The sequence below is a fragment of the Rousettus aegyptiacus genome, unplaced genomic scaffold, assembly GCF_014176215.1.
Source record: "Rousettus aegyptiacus isolate mRouAeg1 unplaced genomic scaffold, mRouAeg1.p scaffold_m13_p_4, whole genome shotgun sequence".
Classification (NCBI taxonomy): Eukaryota; Metazoa; Chordata; class Mammalia; order Chiroptera; family Pteropodidae; genus Rousettus; species Rousettus aegyptiacus.
This window is the reverse complement of record NW_023416307.1, coordinates 26,525,267-26,549,111: the sequence shown is the minus strand read 5'-3', so window position 1 is coordinate 26,549,111 and position 23,845 is coordinate 26,525,267. Positions and strand designations below refer to the sequence as shown.

At 32.0% G+C, this 23,845-nt stretch overlaps 1 pseudogene; it reads right to left on the bottom strand.

Annotated features, from left to right (window-relative positions):
* Positions 1-7,068: 7,068 nt before the first annotated feature.
* On the bottom strand, positions 7,069-7,657 carry LOC118601620 (annotated as a pseudogene).
* Between the last annotated feature and the right edge of the window lie 16,188 nt (positions 7,658-23,845).

Genomic DNA, 23,845 nt, shown 5'->3' with positions numbered 1-23,845 from the left:
ACTGGTTTTCACTAACAGAAGTTATGGAAGCTTTTCTCCTCAACACTGGAACCTTGGCCTGGGGAGCCTGTTAAGGAGCTAAAACCCTTTGCTTCTCAGTGGGACCAATTTTTAATTGTCACACATAGGTGTGAGATAAGCCAGTTCTGGTCTATGCCCCTACTACCATTCTCAGATGGTTTCTTTTGTATGTCTTTAGTTATAGGACATCTATTCAGCTAGACTTCAGGCAATTCTCAATGACAGTTTTTCCATAGATTAGTTGTAATTTTGGTTGTGGGAAGAGGAGAACATAGCATTTACCTACTCTGCCCTCTTGACTAGAGCAAATTAAAAACATTTTTTTATATTTAATAAAATTAAAAAAATATCTAGCTTAAAGTTTAACATTTTTGGACTTCTAAAATATTGTTTCTAAACCAACATTTCCCATGATTATGAAAATATTAATTTTACAATGTTTATATTTGTTCCTCTAAAATGCCTGAACATTGTTCTAGAAAGTTATAAAATATTCCTAAAAAAAATTTTCAGTTTTCTTCATAGCTATTTAAATATTTTATTTCACATGATAAATAAATTCTTGGAGAAGGTTAAAAATGGAAAGCACATATGAGTCGTGGATTCCCTTGAGGCACTTTGATATTATTTACTCTTTTTGATTTCACAATTTTAAATATAGTTTGCTGAATATCAGTTTAAAAGATTACTTATACCAAAAAAAAATTTGAAGGGACACACACACACATATGTGTGTGTGTGTGTGTGTGTGTGTGTGTGTATACATTTAGTGGTTGTTTGTTTCAAGAATGATGGAATGTTTTATTATTGCTGAACATATTTATGACCTATAATAGGTAGATTTTTTAATTAGCCTCTGTATTCGTTTGCTAGGGTTGCCATGACAAGGTACCACTGACTGAATGAATAACTTAAAGACTAGAAAGTTATTTTATCATAATTATGAAAGCCAGAGTCTAAAATCAAGGTGTCAGCAGGTTTGGTTTCTTCTGAAGCTTCTCTCCTTGGCTTGCAGATGGCCATCTTCTTATGTCTTTATGTTATCATCCTTGTGTGTATGTCTGTGCCCAAATTTCCTCTTCTTATAAAGACATCAGTTATATTGGATTAGCACCCATCCTAATGATATAACTTGAACTTAATTACATCTTCAAATACCCTTTTTTCAAATTCAGGTACTGGTGATTAGGATTTTAACACATGAATTTTGAGGAGATGCAATTCAATCCATAACAGGTCTCAACACCACCCTCTACTCCAGCCCCATATACATTCTCTATATAATTACTTCTCCTTGAATATGGATAGGGCCAGGCTAAAATGTGGACTATAATTCCTTTGATTATGTAATCTATTAGTTGAGTTAATAAAAAGAGAAATACTTTGGTCTGGTTTGACCTAGTCAAGTGACTCCTCTAAAAGAAGGCAAAACATCAGAAAGACACTCTCCTGCTGGTCTCAAAAAAAAAAAAAGGGGGAAAAAAAAAAAAAAAGAAAACTGCCATGTGTAAGAGGGCCTAATGGAAAGGGCCACATAGCAAGCTCTTGGAATTAAGAGTATTCCCCCAACAGCTAACAAAAAGAAACAGAATCTCTCACTGTCTTTAGAATTAGAGTTCTGCTAACAACATGTGAGCTTGGAAGACTACCCTGAGCCCCAGATGAGATCACAGCCCCACTGATCTCTGTGTTAGGTTTCTCAATATCAATTGTGATTTTTAAAATCCTTTCCTAATTGTAAAGAGTATTGTATGAATGATAATATTTGTAAATATTTACAAACCTGTATGTATATTCACACATGTACACTCACATATGCATGCATAAAAATAGTTTTGATTTTCCCCCCATAAGTTGATAAAGCATACGAAATGTTGTTTCCTTTTGTCATTTAATATATCTTTAAAAGCTTCCATATAAGTTTATAGAGTATTACATATTTTTAAAAGTACTGCTTTGTCTTTCCTAGTATGAGTGTAAAATAATAATTTCATATTGATAACCATTAAGGTTATCTTTAATTTTTAATTTTATGAACAATTATGCAAGGAACAACTTTCTACAAGGCTTGTTTTTCACATTTACATATCTGTCCCATTTTCCAGCAATATCCCCAACACCTAACACACAATGATGAGCAGATAATAAGTATAACAGAGTTTAAATTATCAAAATCTTTGGAATGATCATGTGTTAATAAAATATTAAATCTTTATTATAGTGTCACACATGCTTTATGAAAATTATGGACCAGCAGTAAGTAAAAACATTAAGGATGCTACAGAAATTCCAGGGGCAAAGCATTCTTGAATAATGGAAAACCGGAAGCGATTTTCTGTTCGACAAAGAAGTGATTGAAATGGAATGGTTACTGTATAAGCATATTTTGAAACTGACTTGAGGTCTTGGAGTATTTTCCTTTTTAAAAAATATAGCAAAACAATTATTTTGGAAACTTTTGTGTGTAAGCTAGAGTTTCCTATCGTTGAGAAAAAATGAGGGACACTTTTGATATTGTCTAAAAATAAGCAGAAATGAATGCAGGGGTGTATTTTTGAGAATGACAAGTCATAATTTAAATATTGATCCTATGGAAGGAAGTAGGTAGAAAGGAATAGGAATATTTAAGATAAATATAATATAGATGCTATTGGAAGAGTAAAATAAACATACCCGCATGACATTTCCTAAATTTTTATTTCCTAGGTTTTATAACTAATACCCTAAAATATGTGGTTTAAGCATTTTGTCAGGAAAACATAAAATAAATGTCAACTCCTGCTAGCTTGCTTGCATGACACGACTGTTCATAGGTGAAGACAGTTTGGGTCAGGCACCCCTGGTCTCTAGGTGCCAGACATGCTGTCAGAGACTCCAGAGGCTGTTGGAAGTGATCAAAGATGTGGATGAACCAAACAGCTTTTCAAGTTGAGAAAATAAAAGAAAAAAAAAATTAAAGATTGTTGCTCATTTACATATAGCCATCCCAAACTGTTTCCTTTGCTATAAATTAAATTAAGTACATCAGCTTCATCCATCTCACACCCTCTTTTGCGTGAATGTTGCCATTTTCTGGTTTGTTTTTGTCTTAAAAAAGAATTTTCTTAGTCGTTTTAGGCTTATTTCAACGGATTAGAAGATGAGGGTGGGGAAGGGGAGGTCAGAATTTAGTTTGGGAGATTGGTTGTCAGTTATAGTTTTGACTTGTCCTTTATACTTTTCTCAAGTTTCCATGAGATGATCCTGTCCTTAAGTTCAGTTTTAAAAAGCTCTTAACTATAACAGCAACATCCGAGGAATCAGTAAATACTATCCTCTTGAATATCTAAGTTCGAGGCATAATTAGTAAACCTTTTCAAATTGCGTTGACTTGAGCATGAGAAAAATAATTAGCATTTCAATGAGATCAATTTCAAACCAGAGAAAAAAATCACTTTAACAAAATAACACTCTATTCATTTTCTTAGATTCATTCAGAGGTTGTAGTAGTTTGCAAGACTGCCATAACATAATACCACAGACTGGGTGGCTTAAACAACAGAAATTTATTTTCTTGCAGTTATGGGTTCTGAAAGTCTAAGATCAAGGTACTAGCAGGTTTGATTTATGGTCAAATATCTCCTCCTGGCTTGTAGATGTGGATCTTCTTACTTTGTTTTCACACTTCCTTTTCTCTGTGTGAATGGAAAAAGAGAGATCTCTGGTGTCTCTTCTCACCTTTTAAGGGCACTTGTCCTTAATGACCTTATTTAATCTTAAATAACCTCCTTAAAGGCTCTATCTCCAAATAAGTCACATTGGGGGTTAGAGTTTCAACATATGAATTTTGAGGAAACACAATTCAGTCCATAACAGAGGTGATACTAATAATTTTTATAATTGATAGATTATGACACTCAGAATGAGGGACAAGAGTGACTATGACAGGACCATAAAAGCCTCAGTAAAGTCTCTACGACTGATAAAAACTGATTTACATTCTAAATAAAATTAGCTTATTTGCTGTTTTGGCCTCATTAAGCCATAGATTAAACCTGTCTAATATCATTATAATTGCATACACATTAACTCCTCAAAGGTAATGTTTACCTCCACAAACTTAAAAGTTATCAAGTCTCATACACAAAAACTTCTGTACATCACAGTAGTAATAACTATAATACTTCTCAGCTGGACACTGCTATAATCTAAAAGTAATAGCCATAGCCATCATAGGCTATTATTCTTGGCAAAAATTAACTTTATCAATGTGCTTTAAATGAAGTGCTACCATAAGAAAACTCTAATTTCTTTTCATTAGTTGAATTTTCAAATTTCCAATTAAAAAATAACCTTTTCCTATTACTGATATAGCTGAAACTATTACTGTCACTTAGAATAGGCTGTATAATTTTCCTTTTCTTGGGTTTAATCTGATCTCCTCCTCAAACTTAATGTATTTTCTATTTAAGTTTTCAACAAAAAGTGCTAACATTTATTTACAAGGTTAAGAAATGTGGCACCCTTAAGAAAATAAAAAAAGTTTATGCAAATGTTTAAATATCTTCTTACTTTTTTAAACATAGTAATGTTTCAGCTGAGACTCTCATATTATGTCTCAAACAATTGCATTTTATTTTGCATGAATCCTACCTACTTTATAATGCTTTCATTTCAGGAGAGTTTAATAATAATACAAATCCCATCTTCATAGCAATGAGACTGGATTTCTAAGTACTTCTTTAAAATTTGTTTATAAAAATTTCTTTTCCAAAAGTAATTCACTATTGAAATGGCTTTTTAACGTCCGTCTAACCAAAATCAGACTGCCAAAAGAGACAATAAAGCTATGATATGTGTTAAAGAGAGTAAACTATCTGACACTGAACAACTGACATAGGCCACTAAATTTGGAAAATGTTGATTAAAAGCAATGTTTCTTGAGGAAGTTCACCTGCATTTTAAATCTTGTTCTTGCAATTACTAGCTGTGTATGTAGAGAAGAATCGTCTCCTCCTTTATAAAAGAAACTGGTATGTGAACAGAGCACATCTGTTTGGGACACTATTGTGATAGAATGTGCCGCCATTTTGTGACAACAATAAAAGCTTGAAGACAAAAAAAAAAAAAAAAAAAAATTGACCGAAATCTCCCCCTTGCATCACACCGACGACCACTAAATCTCAAGACCGCCCCTAGTGGCAAGAGGGGAAATAAGCATGCTGCATTTAATCTATCGAATGTGTTGAACTGTCACCATGTACCAGACAGTGTTATGTGGATGGAAATGTTATTTCTCTTAGTCCACATAGTAGCCAAGCAAGGAACATAGCATTGTCTTTGTTTCACATTGCCCCTATGAATCACCGAAAGGCAAAGACACGTCATCATTCTGCAATCTCAAATTTAGTCCACTGTTTCTATTTATAAATGTTCTACAAAACCTTGCCAATTATAAGTTCTTATTTTCAGTTGAAAACGACAGTCACTATTTGTATGCATTACCTACATTTTATGTTACTGGAGGTGACTATGGATTCATGGCCCTTTTGAGTGCTAAATTGGAATATGAGCAAGAGAGAGAGAGAGTGAGACCTGGCCAGGCCAAGTTCTACTCAAATTGCATGTGAGTGAGTACACGCTAATGCAATATACACATGACATGTTATTTTTTTTATTTGTACATTCTTATTTATAGCAACATTATTCATAGTAGCCAAAATGTGGAAACAATTCAAGTATCCATTGATAGATGAGTGGATAAAAAAACGTGGCATACATGCACACACACACACGGGTGCAATGGAACATAATTCAGAAGGAAGGAAATTCTGACACATGCTACAACACGGTTGAACCTTGAAGCCACTGTACAGAGTGAAATAAGCAAGAAACAAAGGAACAGATATTGTATGATTCCACTTATATGTGAGGGTGGCCTTAAAGATGTAGTCAAATTCATAGGGACAGAAAGTAGAATGGTGGCTGCCAGAGAGAATGAGAGAGAGAGAGAGAGAGAGAAGAGTGGTGGAGAAGAAGAGGGAGACAGGAAGCAGAAGTAAGGCAGAGAGACAGAGAAGGGGAAGGGAAAGAGAAGAAGAAAGGGAGGAAGAAAAGAGAGATGGGAGAGAGAGAGAGATTAGATTAGGAAACATTAATAAATACAATATTAACTAATAGTCTATTAATTTCATTAAACTTTTGTCTAATTTTGCATACAATGAGACTTGAATAAAGTTATCAGCAAGGAAAGCCATTAAAAGTAGTCTGAACTTTCCTAGTAGCTATTTTAAAATACAGGAAATAGTGGAGAACATATAAAATTGATACAATATTCAAAGATAGCTCAGTTTTCTTTTACATTTCAGATTGCTGTATCTATCACAATAAACTTAGTTTTAGAATGTCTTGCAAATTCCAATTATTATTAATATCTTGATGAACCAAATTTTAAGATAATTAACCTTAGTTTAAAAGTGATACGATGATAGTATTAGTGCAAACATATTTCAATTTTCAACAAAAAAAATTTCATAACCTAAATGTTTCTTGCTAAATGGGTTATAAATTGAAAATAATTACCATTACTTAGATACCAATTAAAGTAAATAAAATATATATGGAGTGAATAATTATTGTAATCTATTACTAATAAACATATGGAAAGAAGCCCATCGCTTAAATTTATTACATTTTAGAAAGTAAAAATTTATATCTAGATATGTTTTTTAACTTTAATTTTCAATTATAGTTGACATTCAATATTATTTTATATTAGTTTCATGTGTACCATACAGTGATTAGACATTTATATAATTTACAAAGTGATCCCCCCAATTAGTTGAGTACCCATCTATCACTACACATAGTTATTACAATATTATTTCCTATGCTGTACTTCACATCCTTGTGACTATTTTGTATATCTAAATATTAACATTAATGTTTCTAAGTGTTTAGAATACTCCATGGGTCTTACTCTTTCATTTTGGCAAATAAAGACTTATTTTATTGAATGATTGATCTACGTTATTGCCTAGGCCACCTATAGACAAAAGAGGAGAAGCTTTAGTTTTTAGCCTCTTTCTCCTTGGACAGAGTCTTGATGATTTTCTCCTTCTTGGCCTAGAGTCACTCTTCATGAGGCTTGTATGCTTTTTTGGTCTTAGACCTATGAGCCTCAGCCTAGCTAGCCAGGAGCTTCTTACGAGTCTTGTCTGCCTTTGGCTTTGGATGTGTTACATGAGAATCAGCTTGTTTCTCAACATAGTCCCCTACGCTTTCAGGTATAAGCAGTAATACATGTGACAGTCAGTCTTCTTAGATTCACAGTATCTTCTGAACGATAAAAGCACAATTCTCATCATCTTCATCCAGGCTACTTTTTTCAGGCCTTGCAACACTGGCAGTGCCCTTTCACTTATTTATAACTGTATACCTGCTCTTCCATTTGGCCAAGGTACTTTTCTGGCATCACGTCCAGGAATGGACAGTCACAGTGTTCAGAAAGATCATCTCATAATTGATCAGCTTCTAGATCTGCTAATTGGAGTTGGCATTGGCATTTCATTGGTCTTATTGGGTCCAACCAGATCTCCTTTTTAACACAGAGGAGGACACAAGAGGTGAGCCTCTTCTGAAATCTGAATATATTCATGGGTTTGGCCACAATGGCAAAAGAAAAGAAAAAACTTCGTCCTATTCTTCACGAGCTATTGCTCTATGCATAACTGAAAACAGTATCATGTGATGGGCACACAGACAACCTATCACCAGATCTGGTGTTTGGTTTTTATTCCTTCATCTATTAGTTGCAAGGGTACAGATTGGACATGTCTATTTCCCTGACGATTAATTATGTTAAGCACTTTTCCATATACCCATTGGTCATTTGTCTTCTTTGCAAAAATGTCTATTCAGTGCCTTTGTCTATTTTAAAATGAGATTATTTGTCTTTTGTGTTTATTTTGCTTTTGAAGTTGAGTTGTATGAGTTCCTTGCATATTTTACATACGAACTTTTATCAAATATCTGTTTTGCAACTGTTTTCTCCCATTTTGTATGCTGCCTTTTTATTTTGTTGAAGGTTTCCTTTGCTGTGAAGTTTTTTAATTTGACATAATCTCATTTGTTTGTTTTTGAGTTTGATTTTTGTGCTTTTGGTGTCATTGCCAAAACAAAGGTCAAGGAGCTTTCCCACTGTTTTCCTCTAGGATTTTTATGATTCCAGGTTTTACAAATCTTTAATCCACTACAAGTTAATTTTTGTGAGTGGTGTTAAACAGTGGTGCATTTCCATTATATTGATATCCAGTTTTTCCATCTTCAAGATAAAGATTAAAATTTGTGAATGTAGTATAATTTGAGGTAAAGAAAGGATATCAATGAGTGAATGAAAACTACATTTACTATCTGAAATGCTATATATTTTTTGTATTTGAAATGATCTAGTAGTGTTAAAATTGATATAGAAATAGTACACTATGGTAACTAAGGTGATTAATTTTATATGTCAACTTGCCTGGGCTAAGGGATGCCTGGATAGCAGATAAAACATTATTTCTGGGTATGTCTGTGAAGCTGCTTCCAGAAGAGATTAGCATTTGAATTGGTAAACTGAGCAAAGCAGATAACTCTTCCCAATGTAAGTGAGCATCATCGAATCCACTGATGGCTAGAACAGAACTAAAAGGCAGATCAAGGGTGAATTTGTTCTCTCTCTGCCTGATACAAGATATCCATCTTCTCCTGCCCTTCGACATCGGTACTCCTAGTTCTCAGCTTTTGGACTCAGATCTAGACTTACATCATCAGGCCCTTGATTCTTAGGCTTTTGGACTTGAACTAAATCATGCCATTGACTTTCCTGGTTCTCTAGCTTAAACAGAGAGGATTATGGGACTTCTTGGCCTCCATAACTATGTGAGCCAATTCCTATAATAAAACTTGTCTATTCATACACACATATTTTGTTGATTTTATTTTTCTGGAGAGCTCTGACTAATGCAATAACCATTTCCTAAAAAGAGATTATGGGACTAATGGAACAGGTAGTTCTCCAAATCAAAATAACATGAAAACCCTCACTACCATATGACTTTTAGTAGAAATATATTTTAATGTTCTTAATAAAATCAAACAGTTATTTTATCTTCAAATGTTAGTAAATGTACTAATTACTTTGATAGCAATAATAGCTATTGGGCATTTTCATGATAAGCCTCCTTAAGGAGGAAGAAATAGCAACGTGCTTATTAAAATTATACTTAATTTTCTTATCTACTATAAACTATCTCCCTGTTTTTGAAATAATTCATTACAAAGTGATATCTACAAATTTTACATTTTTAAATCCATGTGAATTATGTTCACCAAATAAATTATATCTATTAAGATTTAAATTTATTGCTCTTCAAATTATTTGCAAAACATTGTTCCATAAAAGGAGTATGTTGCTAAATACATTGAGAGAACTTTTGTAGTCTTCAATCATTTTGAGACACTTCTGACATAGTAACTTGAAAATGATCAATTATTTATACAGAAGTTTTTACTCATGTAGAAATAGTTGCTATATTGTTCCTGATTATAAATATAACATACATGCATGGAAGAAAAACGAAACACAGAAATTATATTATATACAAAAATTAAGTTAAAATGGATAATAAACTTCTGGGAAAAAAGATGGGAGAATACCATGGTGATTTAAAGTTAGGCAAAAAATTTATTGGGGAAGGATACGAAAAGGATACATAATAAAAGAGAACAAAAATTGATGAATTAGACATCAAAATTTGAAACTTCTATCCTTAAAAAGATATTGTGAGAAAAAATAAATAGGGAAATAAATTAAGAGGAGTTTATAGTACGCATATCTGAAAAAAAGAACTTATCATTTCTTAATATAAAATGGAAAATAAACACTACTATGTATGTTATTGCTCTTTAAAACAATACACTTGTGATGAAAGAACATAATTTTACCCTAGTAGAATATATTGTAACCTTACATTACAACCACTTTTAAAGACAACTAATATAAATAATATAAATAATGATGTACATTAATAATGCAAAATAACACAAGCTCAATCAGAATTTTATTCTTGGAAAAAAATTAGATAACAAAGTAATGATATCAAAACCTCAAAGTTAGATATGGGTAACAAGGCACTTGAAATAATTTATTCAGACTTGTGAAATAAACCTTACTTTTGATAATTACAGAGTTTTTAGGAAGAAAAGAAGAGAGTAAGGGGTGGTGATGGGGAGAGAGAATGAGAGAGAGAGACAGAAATAGTGTGCATTAATTTCCAGTGAGTTTTCAGTGTTTGCAGGTGGTAAATTGAAAGGTTTCCAGTAGTGTCAAAGGAAATCACATAAGTTGTTTCGACAAAAGGTTGTAAATAAAGTCTACCCTTTTCAATTAGTCTCCTTGATTGTTGACCATTCTAAACTCAAATTTATTCTTAGCCTTTTTAAACCAATGTGCTATAGTGAAATTTAACTTACCTTCAACACCAAATAAAAAAAAGAGTAAAAGTTCTTTTTAAGACCATTTAAAATTATTTTCTTTAATGCTATAAAAGTTCAATTAAGACACACGCATACACAAAGTGTCATCTGGAGGAAACTCATTGGCCACTCATACTTGTACTTTAATGAATTAATCATTTTTCAGGTTGACATTCACCTTGAAGAACAAGAAACTCAGTTTCATCACCATTCCTGAGTTATTTCAGCAGGGTATTATTAATTTCTGTCTTTGAAGATAAGAAAGATTTAGAAGTACATTAGACAGTTAAATTATGATGTGAAATATATATATCCCAGGGATATTAGATAGCTGAGACAATCATTAGCTAATACTTAACTTTTAGGTAAGCTATACTCGAAAATAGATAACCAGATATTTGTTTTTAAAGCTTTGAGTGAATAAAAGGAGAGATGTTTTACCAAATCAAAAATAAAAAACATGAGGTTGTAACAGTTGAAACAATTAAAATAGCCATGTTTGCCTACACCTATATTAGACTGCCAAGAATCCTTCTCTGGACAATGGCTGCATAGGCACTGTCCTTGCTTGCTTCTGTGAATCCATAAAATGTGTGTGGCCTTTACTTCTTATTTAAATAATTTATTTTTTTTTTGTATTAGATTGATACATTGAACTACGTTTACAATCATACTTTCCAGGTCCTGGAGCTGTCATTTTAGAGAGAGGGTCTTAATGTCAATCCAGATATTGCATGAAATCTTTTGAGCCTATATATGCAAATCCATTTTTTTCCCTCTGTGAAAAAGGCTCTATAGTTTTATAAAATTCACATTATATCAAAAAGTTTATAATCTACTACCGTAAGGTAACTTGGGCATATCCTTCCTGATTTTACAGTTTTGATTTCTGAGGCCAATCTTATTTACCTTATTGTCTAAACCTATGGGGCATATATTTTTTGCACCTTGGATGACCTGAAAGTTTAATAATCATAAAAATAAGATTATATATAGCTTTCAGAAGTACACATATTAATTTCCTATTGCTACATAATAAATTTTCATAAATTTAGTAGCTTAAAGAACATCCATTTATCTTACAGTTAGTTCAGTAGGTCAGATGTTTAGTTGGGCATAGTGAGCTTCTTGTCTCAGTTTCTTATAAGGCCCAAATCCAACATAGGCTTCTATCCAAAGTCTCAAGGCAAGAAACTGATTTAAGCTCAGATTGTTAGCAGAATCCAGTGGTAGGAGTAAGAGGTCTAAAGTATGCTTCCTTGCTGGCTGTCACCTAGAGGCCAGTAACTGCTGCTAGAGGCTACCTCATCTTTCTTGTGTTCTCCTCCATCTTCAAACCAGAGAGAGCATATTGAGTCTTTCTCACTCTTGGAATCTCTCTGTCTTCCCTTTTACCATCAATTGAATAAAGTTCTCTGCTTTTAAAAGGACTTGTGTGATTAAATCAGGACCAACTGCATCATCTCTTTATCTTAAAGTCAATACGCCATTCAACATAACACAAGTTCATTTTATTCATGGGTTCTGAAGATTAGGTAAGGACATTTTGAGGACGCCTTTCTAAATCGTTGCCTACCACAGTAGAAAAGCAAATACTTCATTCATTAAAAAAAAATAATAAAAATAAAAAAATAAATAAAAACTGACATTCTATAACAGAATTTAAGCTAATGTTAAAGGCTCTTTTTAAAAAGAAATTTAAAAAGCCAAGAAACTTTAAATGACTTTATAAAATTAAAAAAGTATATTCATTTGATATGTTAAAATTAAAGTCTACATTATTTCTTCTACTTTTTAAAGATTAAAATAATATATCAGAGAGAAAAAGATAAAACTCCCCTATTACAAGTAAGTTAATTCAATAAAATTAAGATTTTCAGGTTTATATTATTATAGTGGAGTATTTTATACCTGGTAGGTGATATTCATCTCTCAAATATATTTTAAAAAGTAAAGGCTTTGAATAGTACATTTTAGTAACAATAGACTGATAGTGAAGAATTGAAGTGGTGAAAAGTCTTATTAGGAAGATATTTCTTTATAAAACATTATCTTGCAAATATACTGGAATGAAAAAATATATAATGAGAAAAATCAAGCCATTCATGCTTAAAGTTAAAACTTTCTACGGATTTTTTTTTTTTATATGAGCTCTATTCTAAGGCAGGAAATAATACTTTTGAATAACCACTTCTGAAGATTTATTTTTACATCTATATGAGGATTACACTAGTAATGCTCTTAGGTCTTTTGAGAAATTTTGGTTGGAATCATTACTTTGCTTTTCTTAGTACTACCTGTAAGGCAGACATATAGATTTCAAGTTTATATCCTAAAGTGTTTTAATGAAATGGCTCAAAGTATTTTATGCAGATTTTTTCACTTTTAAGGTATAAGATATTAGTAGGTTTGTATTATTAAATATACTTAAATAATTGAAAATCCTTAGGTGGTATTTTTGTTGTAGCATAGAACTCTGAGGCTCTTTCATGTTGCTAAATACTATTTTTAAAAGTAATAATTTGCTTCATAAAACCTGTGTGACATAATAATATGCTAAATGTAAACATCAGCTAGTTTTTACTGTAGTAATTAGTAATAACATGAAGATTATCATTTTGACCATTGTTAAGTGTACACTCAGTGGTATTAAGTATAGTCTCAGTGTGACATAACCATCTCCACTATCAATTTCCAAAATTTTTCATAACCAGAAACAGAAGTTCTGTAAGCATGAAAAAATAACATTCTATATTCCTTCCTCTCAGCCTATGGTAATCTCCAGCCTACATTCTGTTTCTATGAATTTGTCTATTCTAAATACCTCATAAAAGTAGAATCATACAATATTCACCCTTTGTGTCTGGGATATTCACTTAGCATAATATTTTCAAGGCTCATCCATGTTGTAGCATGTATCAAAATGTCATTTCTTGTCACGGCTTAATACTCATCCTCGATATGAATATACTTCAAATGTTTATACATTCACCTGTTGATGAACACTTGGATTATTTTCACCTTTTGGTTTTTGTGAATAATGCTGCTATGAACGTTGATGTACAATGTGATCTGTTTTCAATTCTTTTAGGTATATACCTAGAAGAGGAATTAATGGGTCATGCAAAAAGTCTACATTTAACTTTTTTGAGGAACTGCCAAACTGTTTTTCACAGCTGCTGGCAACATTGTACTTTCCCAGTAGCAACGCACGAAAGTTTCAACTTCTGTACATCTTTGCCAGCACTTGTTCCCCAACCCTCTCTTTGTTTATTTAATAGCCATTGTAGTGGAGGTTAACTATTCTCTCATTGTAGTTTTGACTTTTTATTTCCCTAATGACTACTTATATTGAACATCTTTTCATGTGCTTATAGGCAATTTTTATTTCTTTTTTGCAGAAATATTATTTTCAAAACCTTTGCTCATTTCCCAGTTGGGCTGTTTGTTGTTGTTGTTGTTGTTTGTTGTTGTTGCTATTGTTTAGTTTTAGAATTTCTTTACATATTCTGGTAATTAATCATTGATCAGATATATAATTTACAAATATTTTCTTCCATTCTATGGGTTACTTTTTCACTCTATTAATATCCTCTGATGTGCAAAAGCTTTTAATGAAGTCCAAGTTTTCTACTTTTGTTTTACTCATTTTTTTTGGATGTCACATCCAAAAAATCATTGTCAAATCCAATGTAATGAAAAATTTCTCCTATGTTTTTTCCTACAAGTTTTATAGTTTTAGTTCTTACATTTAAGTCTTTGACCCAGTTTGAGTTAACTTTTTATATGATGTGAGGTAAAGGTCCAACTCCATTGTTTTGCATATGGATATCCAGTTTACCCAGCACCATTTGTTGAAAAGACTTTAATGTAATAACTCTGAAAAGATGATCCTCCCCCTCCTCAGGGATTGCAGATTCCTACTTGTTGAGGATTGGTACTGTCCACTTGTGACTTTGCCAAACTACTATTGAAAACTGTTTATTGTTTTTTGTGTGTATATGATATCTTCTGTTTTATTTCTGTGGTCAGCTAGTAAATATTTTCTTAAATCTCTGACTTCAGAAAGGGGAACATGAAAAAGTTCACTGGACCTTTCAATATTTCCATAGATGCCAAAAGGAAAAATTATTGTGGTTTAGAGAGCACCAGACAGGTGTTCCAGGAACTTGAACCACTGACCTACAGTTTAGATGGGGCTGAGAAATGGGGATTAATAACACGTTTACACACACCACTCATACCTAAGAACAGTCTTTCTCTTCATTCAGCATGGCCCAGGTGTTATAAGTGTCCGATCAGGCTTCAGAGTTCCAAACTACTTTGTTCCAATATCTCTTTCTGATTTCAATGGTTGTTTTGTTGAAGAGACATACCCACAAACTTTTTTACTCCACCCTTTTGCATGATATCATCCTTCTCTTCTCAGTGATTTTATAAACACAATTTCTGTATATTTCAAAATTAATGGTAAACAAATTCTTAAATCACACTGTTTTCGCTTAAACAGAAATCTCTAATATTTTAAGGATCAACAGTGCCCATAGTTTCTGCATGACATATATTTATTTCTACCTAGACAGTAATAAAAGCATTATTGAAATATTGCATTATTTTCCTTTTGGCTTTTTAAATCTGTAATATAGATTTTATTGGGAAAATTGTAGTGTGATTATCGCAATATCAAAAGGTATCATTGGTATGGTTGTAATAATTGAATCGGATTCACTTTCACTTTTTCTATACCTGACATGGCTTTTATTTAGACATGTTAAACTGGGAACTTCTGAATTTACTAAAACCAAGAGTTATGTATGGTAAATCAAAAGTTATACAATCCTTGTGATCAGTTAGAAATGTCTTCTACAAATATTGATGATTACCTAATAATTGTATAATACTGTAAGTTCAGCTAGTACAAAGTAGGGCAAGTCTGGCAACTAAGAAGAGCTTAATTAGCACTAGAGATGGTCATTGTTTTCTCTATTGCTTTCGTTGTGCTTGATGTGGTTAAAATGAGAAAGGAAGTTCATAAAGGTGGAGGAGAAATGTATGCAGCAATTCTCCATGCTACAACATGCTTTCATCTCTCTTGTTGAGCACAGCCAGAGGGAAATGGAATGCATTTCTCTTCAACTTTTGCTGTTGATCTTCCTGCTTAGTGTTTAACCTAGTAGGAATGGATTGACTGATTATTAATACCTGTGTTTTGGTTAACTGTAGAAATGATAAAATATTACTAAAAGTAATAAAACATGTTGCATTCTAAGGTTGGATCATCAAAGCAAGGAAGACACAGAGACTAGAGGCAAGTAAAATTCCTGGGTATATCTATAGTATATTATATAAAATGGTAAAACATGTAGATAAAATAAGAAAGCACAGACTACAGGGAGATTTGGACTTTTGAGAAATCAGATCTCACACTTAGCTGTGTACATTTTAAAAGTTCATTTTTAAAAGGAGAAAAATTTGTCAGCGAATATCGATATAGGATAAAAAAGCTCATGTTCAGATGGTACCACTGGAGTTTTACGAGTAGGGTTACTATATAATCTCACCATATATCACCCATACTGAGATAATTTAGATAGTAAAAAAAGAACGAACAATTTAAATTGTATAATACTTAAAATGAACTTCACTTATAGAAAACACATGAGTTTTATTATATTAAAGCATGTACAAATTAGTACTTTTACAAAACAGGTTTCAAAAATAAATTTGTGTCTAAAAAGTAAAAATAAAATATGTCCATATACCTTACAGGTAAATGCATATGCACACCTGCAAACACATTTTTGTTTATTGAATAGCTTAATATTAAAATTTCAAATAAGTAGAGATATTATTTTTGGTATAGTATATATTTATTTACTTTAATCAACATCCTGGCTGTTTTGTCTCTAATATCATGAGGCTGGTGTTTCCTGAAGGAATATAATTTTTTCGACAATGCTTTCTTATTTTTCATTGTTTGCATATAATTAATTATCAGCAATAGTCTTCAAAGATGTATATAGGATAAATAAGTTTTAAATGGCTGATCCTTTTGATTTATCATCTCTATAGATATTGACATTTTTAATAGAGTATCATTTTATAGATGATGAGGTATCTTGTAAGCTCAAAGCAAACTGTTAAATAAAAATATTCTCAAATCAATTTGTCTATCTTCTGCCTAAACATTTTCAAGAAACTATATTTTGCCTCCATTTAAAATGCTTTCCCTTAAAAAAAATTTTACAAGACAAAACTTGTTAGATAAGTTGACTAACTTTACATAATACAACTAATATGATATATTTAGATGCTAGAGCATCATAGACATTCTCAATTTCTTATTCTTTCTAGTTAAAAGTAAAATGCATTTAATTAAAAATAGGATAATCGTAAAAATTCTTACACTTGAGAAATTTCAAGTAATAAAGCCTAAATTTCAAAATTGAAATGTACACCAAGGAGAAAATATAGATAGTGATGACTTTTTAGATATGATACCAAAGATACAATCCATGAAAGAAAGAAATAAGCTGGACTTCATTAAAATGAAAAAACATCCTGCTCTGCAAAAGACACTGTCAAGAAAATGAAGGACAAACCACAGATCAGAAGAAAATATTTGCAAGACATATTTGATATAAAACCAATATCCAAAATATGCAAAGGCCTTTTAAGAAATAAACCTGATTTAAAAATGGCCCAAAGACCTTAACAGGTACTCACCAAAGAAGATGCACAGGTGGTAAATAAGCATATGAAAAGATGCTTTGTATCTATCAATGTCAGCAGGGAAATGCAAATTAAAATAACTATGAGATACCACAACACACCTATTAGAATGGCCAAAAGCTAGAAAACCGAAAACACCAAATGCAGACAAGGATATGGAACTGATTTTTATTGCTGATGGAAATACAAAATGATGCAGTCACTTTGAAAAGTACTTTGGCAGTTTCTTACAAAAGCAAACGTATGCTTAGCATATGATCTAGCAATCATGCTCCTTGGTATCTACACAAAGGAATTGAAAATTTATGTCTTTGCAAAAACCTGCACACAGATGTTTATAGCAGCTTTATACATCGTTGCCAAAATTTGGGAGCAACCAAATGTTCTTCAATAGGTGAATTGTCAAATAAACTATGGTGCACCCAGACAACGGAATAGTATTCATCACTAAAAAGAAATTAGCCACCAAGCTATGAAAAGACATGGAAGACCTTAAATGCATATTAGTAAGTGAAATAAGTCAATCTAAAAAGGTACATACTGTATGATTCCAACTACAGGACATTCTAGCAGCAAATTTATGGAGACAGTAAAAAGGATCGATGATAACCATGGTTTAGGAGTGAAAGTGGGATTGATAGGCAGAGTCCAGAGGATTTTTAAGGCAGTGGAACTATTCTGTATGATACTACAATAGTGGATATATTTCATTATACATTTATCCAAACCTATAGAATGTACAACATCAAGAGTAAGCTGTAAGGTAAACTGTGGACTTTGGGTGATAATGATGTGTCAGTGTAGGTTTATCAATTTTAACAATGTTCCATTTGGGTGCAGAATGTTGATAATGGAAGAAGCTATGCACGGAAAGGGAAGCAGGTATATGGAAACTCAGTATTTTCCTCTCAATTTTTCTATGAACCCAAAACTACTCCAAAAATAGTTAAATAACAAACAAAAGTTGATGGTATCACATGAGTACTGTACAGATGTGGAGATGAGCAACATTTTTGAGGAACTGAGAACAGTGATCCTTTTTGTAAGATTCCACCTCCCCGGAAGGAAAAGTGCCTGCCCCCAACTTGCCACAGGAGCCTTCCTCTTCCTGACTGACAGGTTGAACTCCCCTATATCTTCCTACTATTCCAATTTTTCCATATCCTGATTGGCTAGAGGTGATCTCTCCTCAATTGGCTAAAACTTGGTAGGAAAGACTAGATAGAGTTCTTCAGAAAGACCTCCTTATTGGAATGTGGAGTGGAGAGGTTTACTGCAAAATAAGATGAGTTACCAAACAATCAAATGAATAGTTGTAGATTTAGATACTCATGTGAAATATGTGCAAGTCCCTAGCAGGATCAATATTTGCCCTATTTAGGTAGATCGACTTGTCAACAAAAGACTGATTGTTCCAGTGCATGTCAGCTGGGGCCTGTAGCATCTTTGACATATAATCCCTCATCTCTTTTAGCATGTTTTATCTCTTCAAAGTCAGGCCATGATGACATTTGACCCTACTATTGGTCTAGTTTACAGGATGAGAGAAGGGAAAATTCCTGAGGAAGTCAGCATTGACTTATGAGGCACAATTAAGTGTTCCACAGAGTCTCCAACTAGGGGTGAGTATTTTCTAACAAGGGCACATTGGCCAATTCTGTACATTCATAGGTTAAGAACCTTCGCAGTTTCATGCAGGTATGCACAAAGAGTAATGGAGTCCTTATTGCTATCTATCTGGAGAATTCATTCCTTAATATCTGTTGTCTGTTCCTCTCCTGGTATTAACTCTTAGGTCACAATCTCTAAAAGAAGGTTTTTAGGTAGGAATTCTTGACTGATTTATTGAGAGTATACTCACAGTAGAGCTCTACCTGAAAATGAACGAAGAATGATAGAACAGTACATGTAAATTCAGATGAATTTAATCAATAATATTCATGAAAATATAGGCTATTGTTCCAAGAAAGTCAATGATGCATTATCAAAGCTACCTGGTGATATCTTTCTCTCTGTTCCTTCTTAATATCGATCAAGTCATGTACTATCTTTTCTCTAAACTCACAAATTCATTATATAACATTTTAATTAATTATGGACTGCTTTAATATTTCAACTAGTAAGTAGTCTAGACCATTAGTTCAAGCTATTTTGTTATTAATTTGTCTTGGTTTTATTTGCCTAAAAAAAATTGTGTAGTCTTTCAGTTTGTGGATTTGGCAAATATTTTTTGTATATATCATAATGAATAATCTAGTGTGCTCACAGAGGCATTGTTTGATTAATGTTTGTAATTTTAAAGAATATTTGGTTTTTAAGTTCAACTACATTTACTCTTTTTCTTGTTTATTTTAACTATTATAATTTCAAAATGTTTTTATTAAAATATATTAAAATTATACTAATGAAATAGGATAAAATGAAATGGTACATGGGATTTATTACAAAACAAATCAATAGGGAAGTAAGGAAGTGTCTAGATAAAATAATATGGTCATTGATGGGTAAATAGGAATTCATTACACCATTCTCTCAAATTTTGTATATTTTCTCAAATTTTCCAAAATAAAGAATAAAAAACAATTATAATGCTAAATAGAAAACTACCAAATTTAGAAATATTTGGCACTTTTCAAGGAGCCAATTTTTTTTTTTTTTTTTTGCTACACTGAAAGGAAGGATTTTAAAATGTGTACTTAATGAATATCAGAGGTCACTTTTTGGCTTCCTGAAAGCCAAAAAGTGGCTTTTATATTTTAATGCACATTTATTTGCATTAATATTTCCTTATGAATATATTTCTCTTATTTTTCTGCTAAGTTAAAATTCTAGTATAAGTATGTGACATTGAATATTATTAAAAAATAATGTATCTGTCTGGTACTAAGGAAGTATATTACACATTCTTATATAACCAAATTAAGGACATAAGACAAATATTTATACTGAGGTAGATATTAAAACAATAAAAGTAAGCCAACTTAAATTATTCTTTTCTTAATTACTTTATCTCCCCATTCAATCAGAAATGTAAGGAATGTTTACCTTTAAAGAATTTTGAAAGCCTCATATATGGATAATTTTCTTTTGTTTTGACTAACTACTTAATTAAAATGCAATTTAATGTTTAATTAAGATATGATAAATATAGAGTTTTTTTCTCATTCAGTATGTTTTATAAACATTTTCTAACTTATATGATACATATTCTTATAAATTTTTATGTTATCTTTTCCAAAGTTCATTGTACATGAGAGAATGACTAATTAAGTTACTTAATTTTGAAAGCATAATTCACCTACATGTTGACATTAATTTTTAATTACAATTGCAAGTCTTTACAAATGAAACAGATGTCCCCTCAACTTTTGTTTCTATTCCCTTAATCGATTTATCTTTCAAATAACATTTGCAAATTATATGGATATTTTTATAACTATTCTAAATCTAAACCAAATTCTAGAACCAAAACAAGTGTTTCTAAACTTTTTCTATAATATAGAGAAAGGCCTTCTAAAAATAAATTCAAAAGAAGATACTATAAAGGAAAAAATAGCTTTAAGTACAAAAATATTAAGTATAACAATTTTTAGAGAGCATAAAGTTTAAAGGTACATAAAATTTGGGAAAATAAGTGGTCATTAGCATATATTTATTTTTGTATGCCTTTCACATCTACTATATTGTGTATTCCTTGATGTCAGGAATATTCTATTAGAAGACGATGCTTTCTGGTATTTCTGCAGGTAATGAAGCAGTTTTGTTCTGGATTATCTTTGCGAGGACATTTGTAGAGAAAAAAGACTTGGAAGATAGAGATAATGTCACCTTCAAGGGAAAAAGGTAGATTTGTTTCCAGGCCAGGATGATAAAGATAATGTCTTCCTCCAGGCAAAGATTGCCCAGACTTGCTTAAACACTGTTTAAAAGATTGAAATACTTTTATCTCAGGGTCTCAGCTGTGGCACAACATCCACGTAGGCCAATCCCTTGTTGTACTAGTGGGTCAAGGGGAATCAGTGCAAACATGAAGCTCATGTTTTTTATAGTGCTATGCAAAGTTTTTTGTCCTCAGACATAAGAGTCTTATGTCTTCTGACAGCATCTATAAAACCTGTCAGGCTAACTTGTTAGCTTACAAGTAGAGCAAAATATCAGACCCTGCACAGTTCTTGATACACCAAGGCCAGGTGCCTTCTATGTGATACATACTGGAAATGAATAAATAAGATGTTTAAGACAAGGGTAACAACTGAGGCCTAAGAATGTTGTATTTTGCTCAGTTTACACCTTAGTAAATAGTACAATGTCTGAACACAGTAGGTATTAAAAACAAAAAATAAAACACATTAACCACAATAACAAACGTGCTGACTGAGTAAATGATCTAGAATTCAGATATTTGTATCTATTTCAACTACTCAATAAATGTTAGATTTCAATAAATAGAATTATTTTAGTAAATTTAATACTCAGGAAAAATCTATCACCATTTTTTTGAACTCATTAATTTGAACTGTATGTTGATGATGGGTTCTGGGTTCTTGGATCATTTTTTATGCAAAGAACAGCATAACTGGAATATTCTTTGTTTTGAAAAACAGTACAAAAAAGTTGTATAAAACTTTATTTGCATATAAAATGAACTAAATGCTAATCTTCTCATTTTTAAATATAATTATATCAAAAATTAAATAAATTATTTTGTATTTTTAACTCATGTTATACACAAAAGTGTTCTTTCATATAATAGCAAAGTGAATAAACTGATAATGATATGTCTTTTATGACATTGTCTATTGTATTTTTGCAATGAACTAAAATCGAATGGGATTATGTTCTTGTCGTTTATGATTCAAAGTGGAAGTGAACTCTGCAAATAAATATGTCTGAGAAATAAGTAGACACACCAGACTAGACACATGAAGTAAACAGAGTGTGAAATGGGAACTCGATATAATATTTAAACAACGTGATTTCATAAAAACTACTGAAAAGGTGAAAATACTGATAAGAATTAGAAAGGAGGTTAGCGAAGAGAGAAATGAATCCCTTGTAGAAAAATGTGTTTTTTCCTCATAAATAAATTGGGTTGTATAAAAAGTTTGTCACCTCATGTATTAAAATGCTGTGGAATGAGATGTTCCTTTGGTACCACCAAAAGGCCCCAGATAGCAAACCTTATGATAAAAAGAGATAAGAAGAAAGAAGAGGAGAAAGGAGAAGGAAGAGAAAAAGGAGCAGGGGACTGCCTATCAGAGCTTTTTCAAACTCCTTGAGAATGTAAAATAGCCCTTATGAGACTCTTATAGCATATCAGAAGGGCGATATTTTTTGTTTGTTTGTTTGTTTGTTTTTTCCCCCCAAAGCAGAGTCTGGAAAAGCAGTTGCAAATAAAGCAAATGAATGAGTAGTAAAGAATAATACAATAAATACTTTAAAAAGGTCATCGACCCAAGAAGTCTATCAAGTCGAAAGATACCGGACCTATGTCAGGAAAGCGGTCTTGTAAGAGCCTCTTGCTTCATGTTGTTATGGTGTCTTTCCACTTGAGAATAAACCAAGCCCAGTATATTCGGATCTGTCTGCCTAAAAACTTGTTTCTCAAAGACACATAATGTGAAACAGGCTCAACAAAAGGTAAGGATATAATAATTGCAATCAATGCCATTGTGTCTTTTTAAATGTGTAAATACTCTAGTAAATAAGTAATATACATTAAATATAAATATGGAAATGCTTCTAATAATTCCATTATAGAGAGAGAACTGTATCAAATTTGGAAGTCTTCTTTCTCCCTCTCCAACAATTTTGTTCCAATTATGTTCCAGGCACTAGGTTGATCAGTGAAGGCAAAACAATCAACATGGTAGTTTATGCCCTTAAGGGTCACATATTCTATTAGGGAGAGAGATAAGAATTAGCTATATGAACAAATTTTTAAAGCTATAGGTTATAATAAGTGTCATGAAAGGTTCAAATTGCATATTGGTTAGGGATTGTTAGTCGTGCTAAGTAGAAAGGTACTTTAAGAGAGAAAATATAAAGATTTCTCTGAGGTGATTATCTCTAAATCGAGTCCTGTGGGATCGAAAAATATCCAGCCACACGAGGAATGACCAGGCAGAGTGAATACATGGGTGACTATAGAAAAAAAGAAAAGAGAGTGACATGAGATTAGTTTGGGGAAATAGAAAGGGCATAAAATATTGCAATCTCTGGTAGACCATTTATGATTAATTGATTGATCCTTCTAATTATTCAACAGACATTTATTGAGTACCTAGCATGTACTAGGGACTATTCTAGGCACTGGGGAATATTCTCTATGGAGTTTATGTTTTATATGAGAGAAAGCAGAAAATAAATACAATAAATTAATAAAAATATTCATTATATTGATAGGTGATAAATGCTTTAGAGAGAAATGATGCAATAAAGAGAAATAGAGAATAATACTATAGGAAACAGCTTGCAAATTATTGTAATGGTCAAGGGGGATATTGCATAGAAATAAAAATAAAGGCTTTGTCTGGTTGAGGCGGAATGTCCAGGGGTTACATACTGACATGTTGAATTTAAATGATTCTCAGAT